The following is an 8,192-nucleotide window of genomic DNA, read 5'->3' as shown; positions in this document are numbered from 1 at the left end:
TGGAAGCAGGCACTGAGGCCAGGGTGCTCTGGGACGTCCCCTCCCCACACACGTCCCCACCTGCTCCTGACCTGCTGAGGCACAGAGAATAGAGGAGAATGTGGTCTAGTTCGAGGCTGGAAGGGAGTCCCCTGAGATTAAGAGTGAGGACAAAAGAATGGAAACTACCCAAATGTCCCTCAGTGGGGGCAGGTGAGAGACAGGGCGTACCTCCCCACAGATGATGGGCCAGTCGGCAATGGCAAGCCGGGACCGAGTGCTCAGACTGCGTGGGGTCCAGCATGTCACTGTTTAATCTGCATGCATAAGCATGGCTTCAGTTGTAGACATACACATAGATTCATTTTGATGTTAAACATAGGCTGGGCGCAGTGACTCACACCTGTGATCCCAGCACTTTGGGAGGCTGAGGTGGGCGGATCACCTGAGGTCAGGAGTTCGAGACCAGCCTGGCCAACATGGTGAAACCCCCATCTCTGCTAAAATTACAAAAATTACCCTGGCATGGTGGCAGATGCCTGCAATCCCAGCTACTCAGGAGGCTGAGGCAGAAGAATCGCTTGAACCCGGAGGCAGAGGTTGCAGTGAGCCAAGACCATGTCATTGCACTCCAGCCTGGGTGACAGAGTGAAACTCTGTCTAAAAAGAAAGAAAAGAAAAGAAAAGAAAAAAAAAGAAAGAAGGAAGGAAGGAAGAAGGAAGGAAGGAAGAAGGAATAAAATATGGAAAAATAGTTACAACATCAGTGAATACTTTTTTTTTTTTTTTTTGAGACAGAGTCTTGCTCTGCGATCTTGGCCCACTGCAACCTTTACTTCCCAGGTTCAAACAATTCTCATGCCTTGGTCACATGAGTAGCTGGGATTGCAAGTACGTGCCACCATGCCTGGCTAATTTTTGTGTTTTTAGTGGAGACAGGGTTTTGCCATGTTGGCCAAGGTGGTCTCTAACTCCTGGGCTCAAGTATCTGCCCACCCAGGTGCTGGGATTACAGGCGTGAGCCACATACCCTGCTGTAAGTACTCACATTTTTTAAAAAGAGGAAAGAAATGGAAACATATATCATGTTCCTAGATTTAACTTTGTTGTTGTTGTTGTTGTTGTTTCTGAGGCAAGGTCTCACTCTGTTACCCAGGCTGGAGGGCAGTGGTGAGACCAAGGCTCACTGCAGCCTAGAACTCCTGGGCTCAGTGATCCTTCCGCCTCATTTTGGGCAGAGATGGGGTCTCGTTATGTTGCCAAAGCTGATCTCCAACTCTTAGCCTCAAGAAATCCTTCCAGCTCAGCCTCCTAAAGTTCTGGGATTACAGGTGTGAGCCCCTGTGCCTGCCTGGATTTAACTTTTTGTTTGTTTGTTTTTTGAGACAGAGTTTTGCTCTTGTTGCCCAGGCTGGAGTGCAATGGCACAATCGTGGCTCACTGCAACCTCCGCCTCCCAGGTTCAAACGATTCTTCTGCTTCAGCCTCCCAGGTAACTGCGACAACGGGTGCCCACAACCATGCCCGGCTAATTTTTGTATTTTTAGTAGAGATGGGGTTTCACCATTTTGACCAGGCTGGTCTTGAACTCCATCAGGAGTTCAGGTGATCCATCTGCCTCAGCTTCCCAAAATGCTGAGATTACATGCGTGAGCCACCGTGCCTCGCCTGGATTTAATTCCTTAATTAGTGTGTAAATCTACTACCATTCCAACCAAATTACCAACGGGATTTTTCAAAGAACTTGATTTAATATTCTTTTGGAAGGTGAGTGAACAGGAGACGAGACACTTCTAAGACTGTCACACGGCACAGGGTGTTTAAATGTGTAAAGCTACAGCCAGTGCGGCAGGAGTGCCGAGGCAGAAACTGACACATCCCTGGAGGGAAATGCAAAGCCTGAGACCCAGGCGTTCAGAGACGCAGGTGACTGACACACGGTTTTGAATGCATCAGAGAATGGAGGGTGTATTCAATAAGTGGTCTTGACAGAACCGGAGAGTAATTTGCAAAAGCCATGGCAAACATTAAAACTATTCCAATTAGAATTAATATATAAAATGACTTAAATGAAGACATGAAATGATGAAATGGAAAAAATGTAATAAAATACCCAAAGAAAATAAAGGTGCATGCTTCTACCATCTTGGGGTGAAGAGGAACTTTTTAAATGTGTTAGGAAGAATGGAAATCTAAAACAAGACTCATAGGCAGGGCCGGCCACAGTGGCTCACGCCTGTAATCCCAGCACTTTGGGAGGCCGAGGCAGGCAGATCACAGGGTCAGGAGTTTGAGACCAGCCTGACCAATATGGTGAAACCCCGTCTCCACTAAAAATAGCTGGGTGTGGTGGTACATGCCTGTAATCCCAGCTACTCGGGAGGCTGAGGCAGGAGAACTGCTTGAACCTAGAAGGCGGACGTTGCCGTGAGCGGAGATCACACCATTGTACTCCAGCCTGGGCAACAGAGTGAGACTCCTCAAAAAAAAAAAAAGACTCGTAGACCTGACTAAATGATAATGTAATATGCTTGCACAGAAAAATGCCATTAAACATTAAAATAGGTTAACAAAATGAAGAAAATATTTGTGACATATATATATACAAGGATTATATGAGTCAGTATCTTTTACACACAAAGAGGCTTTCAAATTAATAAGAAAAAACAACCAAGGATTACAAAAAAAATGAAAGGGACAGAGAAGAGAGACTTAAGCTTTGCCAGAGATTTTACGTCACAGCTCAGTAGCATCAGGGGCTGCACAGTCTGGCACCACTTCACTGTTCCCACTTTGCAGCTTTTTAATATTGAGCTACGAAAATATGTGACGCATGCACAAATAATAAAACTCGTGTTTTCCAGAACACAATTTCATACATGGCTTTTACAAATGTACCATAAGGGAAATTTCCTTTACTTCGTACGTTTGGGGGAAATGGTGGGTAATGTAATGGACGAAGCAGACATAGTATTTCGGGATTCTCAGAGACTCTAATACAAAGACGCAAACTGTGACCCCAGCGTGTCCCTGACGATCTGACTGTGCTCACCGCGACAACTCTGGACCGGGCTCCGCTAGGAGGGCTGCGGTTCTTCAATGGGGAGCCTCGGCGAACCCCGACTAGGATCCGGGAAGAGACTGCACGCACCCCTTTCAGCCAGGAGAGGGGGATGTTCGGTCATTTTTGTGGGTGGCCCCGGGACCTCGTTTTTGTGGGAGCCACGATTTGGAAGTGGCCGTATTTTTTCACTTGCTTTATTTTTGTCTCAAACAGCCTTGTCTGAGTTCTGCTCTGCGAGGCTGCTGACGTCTGCAGGAGAGAACCAGGCCCTCGTTGTGGGTGCTGGGTCCACTCCCAGGCTTCTTTCTCAATATCAAAGCATCAGCTTCATCCTTGGTTCAGAGCTGCTGGCCTGGGTGTGGCTCTGGAGAGCACTCTGGGGACCCGTGGGCCCTGGGGCTCTTCGCAGTTCTCTCTAGGTCAGACGACGCAAGGGCTCACGTCACCTCTAACTCCAGCGGCAGTTCGGCAGTTCGTCTTCAGAAGAAGAATGAATGTTTGCTCATTCGTTCATTCACTCCACAAACACAAAACATCACCACTTCCCACCCCATTATGGCTGGGTGGGTCATGTGACTCGATGTGGCCACTGAATGCGGAGGGGTCACCACGCGTCCTTCTCCTGCCGTGATCACCACCTCAGTCTGCCCCTCAGAGGCCCAAGGACATGAGTGTGTCTCCAGATGCTGGGCTTTGGCTCCTGCTGTCTGTAGATTGATCAGGCAGAGGTGAGACAATCTCTTCCTGCTGGGGTCAGTGCATCAGTCAGCAGGTCTGGGTGAGGCTTCAGTGGCCACCCCCAAGTCCCTGGGGCTTCCACAGTGGAGGTTGCCGTACTGACCTTTCTTCCTGACCCTCACGGCCCTGGCAGTATGTGGCCACTGCGAGCCCAGCTGGGCCTGGGCCAAGGCCAGGTTGAGTCACAGGGCCTTTCCAGACCCCTAGGGTCAACAGCACCAGAAATCAATCGTAGTGAGCTGTGGGTCACCCCGTCAAGCCAGCACACAGGTGGCTTCCAGGCTGGGTGAGGGCATGTGAGCTCATGCAGAAGGAAGGTGCCAGATGCATCCATGAGTGCCAGGAAAGGGCAGCCACACAGGGGGACTGTGTTCCACCAGCCCCTGTAGCCCTGCCTGGGGAGCTTTAAGACGCACCCTGCCACACGTTTGTGGCCTTGGGGCTTCCTGGGGCATCGGAGAGTGAGACCAGAGGTCCCCCAGTGCCCAGCACCTGAGGTCGGCGTGCTGGTGGCTATATCACAGGGCCGGTGCCAGGGGGGGCCTCAGGGACTGAGCTCCCAGAGAGCTCCCATGAGAGGCCGGCTCTCCTGGGGCCCATTGTAGAGCACCGGGCCTCTCTCTTGCTGAGACCGCTCTGGTCTCTGCTGAGCTGCAGTGGGGTGCACAGGGACTGGGGACTCTGATGGATGTGAGAGGCTTCCTGTCCCGTGGCCTACGCCTGAGCACCCGCCCTGGACAGAACCTTCCTTTACTACAGGAGGTTCTGGAGTGTGAAGTTAGAAAACTGCCCTTCTGGTAGCCAGGCACAGAGGCTCACACCTGTGATCCCAGCACTTTGGGAGGCCGAGGTGGGTGGATTACTTGAGGTCAGGAGTTCGAGACCAGCCTGGCCAACATGGTGAAACCCCATGTTGAAACACGGTGAAACAAAAAATGCTGGGCGTGGTGGCGGCACCTGTAGGCCCAGCTACTAGGGAGGCTGAGGCAGGAGAATCGCTTGAACCTGGGAGGCAGAGCTTGCAGTGAGCTGAAATTGCTACTGCACTCCAGCCTGGGCCACAGAGCGAGACTCTATCTCAAAAAAAAAAAAAAGAAAAAAGAAAACTGCCCTTCCAGGATCACTTGAGGTCAGGAGTTCGAGACCAGCTGGCCAACATGGTGAAACCCCGTCTCTACTAAAAATACAAAAATTAGCCAGGCAGCCCAGGCGAGGTGGCTCACACCTGTAATCCCAGCACTTTGGGAGGCCGACGTAGCTGGATCACGAGGTCAAGAGTTTGAGACCAACCCTGCCAATATGGTGAAACCTCGTCTCTACTAAAAATACAAAAATTAGCCATGTGTGGTGGTGCATGCCTGTAACCCTAGCTACTCGGGAGGCTGAGGCAGGAGACTCACTTCAACCCGGGAGGCAGAGGTTGCAGTGAGCTGAGATGGCAGCACTGCACTCCAGCCTAGGCGATAGAGCGAGATCCCCCAAAAAATTAGCCGGGCGTGGTGGTGCATGCCTATAATCACAGCTACTTGGGATGCTGAGGTGGCAGTGAGCCAAGATCACGTCACTGCACTCCATCCTGGCAACAGAGCGAGACTGTCTCAAAAAAAAGAAAAGAAAAGAAAAAAGAAAAATAGGCCAGGTGCGGTGGCTCACACCTGTAATCCCGACACTTTGGGAGGCGGAGGCGGGCAGATCACGAGGTCAGGAGATTGAGACCATATTGGCTAACACGGTGAAACCTCATCTCTACTAAAAACACAAAAAATTAGCTGGGCAGCCCGCGTGCCGTGGCTCACACCTGTAATTCCAGCACTTTGGGAGGCCAAGGCAGGCAGATGACCGTTTGGGTGAGGGAGAAGGGACAAAATGGAGGAAGGTGAACAAGATGGAGCAGTACCTGTTGTTTCCGGGTTCTTCATCACCAACTTACCTGCACGGGGGAAAATGCAGCCCGCGCCCGGGAAGATGCAGATCAACCGAGCATGCGCCAGGTGACGTCAACCCGAAGATGGAGACTTACCTGGCTGCACCTACGGAACGCCCCTATCACGCCCTTATCCCACCCACTGTCCGCCCCCTTCCAGTACCAATGCATAAAAGTCCGCTGCCCGCAGGAGCCGGCGTGACTTCTTCGGCCCCCGCATTTGTGGACCAGCAACCTCACCCGAGAGCGCGGGCGCGACTTCCCTGGCGCCGCCCCCCCCCCCCAACACTTGAGGACCAGAGAACCTCGCCAGAGACTGTGTGCATATTTGCAATAAAGGGCTGCCGCTTTCTTATGTACTTTGGCCTCATGTTTAATTACTTAGCTCTCCTAAATTAAGTTACATTAAATTAAATTAAGACAATCACGAGGTCAGGAGTTCGAGACCAGCCTGGCCATCATGGTGGAACCTTGTCTCTACTAAAAATACAAAAATTAGCCAGGCATGGTGGTGCACGCCTGTAACCCCAGATACTCGGGAGGCTGAGGCAGGAGCCTCTTTTGAACCCAGGAGGTGGAGGTTGCAGTGAGCCGAGATGGCACCTCTGCACTCCAGCCTGGGCAATAAGAGTGAGACTCCTTCTCAAAAAAAAAAAAAATTAGCTGGGCATGGTGGTGCATGCCTTGACAGCTACCCGGGAGGTAGAGGTTGTGGTGAACCAAGATCACGTCACTGCATTCCAGCCTGGCAACAGAGCGAGACTCTGTCTCAAAAAAAAAAAAAAAAAAAAGGAGGCCGGGTGCGGTGGCTCAAGCCTGTAATCCCAGCACTTTGGGAGGCCAAGATGGGCGGATCACGAGGTCAGGAGATCCAGACCATCCTGGCTAACACAGTGAAACCCCGTTACTACTAAAAAAAAAAAAAATACAAAAAATAAGCCGGGCGTGGTGGTGGGCTCCTGTAGTCACAGCTACTTGGGAGATTGAGGCAGGAGAACGGCGTGAACCCGGGAGGCGGAGCTTGCAGGGAGCCGAGATCGTGCCACTTTACTCCAGCCTGTGCGACAGAGCAAGACTCCGTCTCAAAAAAAAAAAAAAGAAAAGAAAAAAGAAAAAGAAAAAAGAGGCCAGGTGTGGTGGCTCACGCCTGTAATTCCAGCACTTTGGGAGGCCGAGGCAGGCGGATCATGAGGTCAGGAGTTGGAGACCATCCTGGCTAACACGAAAACTACAAAAAATTAGTCGGGCGTGGTGGCGGGCGCCTGTAGTCCCAGCAACTGGGGAGATTGAGGCAGGAAAATGGCGTGAACCCGGGAGGCGGAGCTTGCAGTGAGCCGAGATTGCGCCACTGCACTCCAGCCTGGGCGACCAGTGAGACTCCGTCTCAAAAAAAAAAAGAAAAAAGAAAACTGCCCCTCCTTGGAGCCAAAACCAGCCCCCAGGAATTCCCCCTTTCCATGTGTGCTGGTGGGAACAGCACTACAGGGCAGGGGAGGCTGGGTGTGGGGCTGGGGTAAGGGGACGGATGGGCCTGTACCCGCTGGCTCCTTCTAATCACTTTCAAGCCAGTGAGCTCCTTAAAAATCAAAGCTCTTTGGACTAAAAGGAGGAGGAAACAATCAAGATCATTTTACTCAAACACAGGGAAGTGATCTCATTGTCATCATCAATATTCTCTCCTTTCACTTTTTTTCATTAAAAAATGAAACTATGTTGGAACAGCTTTAAACTTACACAAACCTGGAGGCGCTAGTCCAGAACCGCCGCAACCCCCACCCAGCCCTCAGGCCGCCATGGACGCCGTGGTTATGCGACCAAACCTGCAGACGCGCAGAATTAGAGCCAACGAGCCAGATTTTATTCAGCTTTTCCTTTCGCTACCGCCCTTCTCTGTCCCGGGGTCCATTGGGATCCCACATGACACTTCATGGCTGCAGTGCCTCAGGGTCCTCCTGGCTGTGAGTTTCTCAGACCCCCCTGTGGGGCGGCCTGACAGCTCCGGGGAGGAGGGCTCAGGCACTGGGCAGCCTCCGCTGGGACCCAGAGTTCACTCCTGGAGAGGCTGGGCTGTGGGCAGGGGGAGAAAGTCCCGGTGTGGGGCACCCACCCAGGCAAATCCTCCCTGAGACACCGGCCTGGGCCAGGGGCCAAGGGGCCATCAGGCTGCCCCTGTGTGGTGACCCCTCATGTGGTACCTGCAAGAGGAAGTCACCAGGCCCAGCCCACACTTCAGGGGTTACCTCTAGCAAGGGTCTTCTCCCACTTTCCAGCACCACCATAATTGTGCTGTGGCTCCAGCCCTGCCTGACGGTCCTCCGCCCCCTGCTCTGAAGCCCCCAACCTCCCCCCAACAAAGGCCCCCTTCCCAACCCACCCTGCACCTCCCACAGTGCCCCTCTGCCCTCCCCATCTTCCTGCTCCCTTCCCTGCTTCCACCTTCCACCCCCACCCAGATCCCCAACCCCTGCCCTGCCCTGACATTCCCCA

Source organism: Trachypithecus francoisi, unplaced genomic scaffold (assembly GCF_009764315.1).
Source record: "Trachypithecus francoisi isolate TF-2019V2 unplaced genomic scaffold, Tfra_2.0 Contig00090, whole genome shotgun sequence".
NCBI classification, from domain to species: domain Eukaryota; kingdom Metazoa; phylum Chordata; class Mammalia; order Primates; family Cercopithecidae; genus Trachypithecus; species Trachypithecus francoisi.
Note: the sequence above shows the minus strand (reverse complement) of the source record.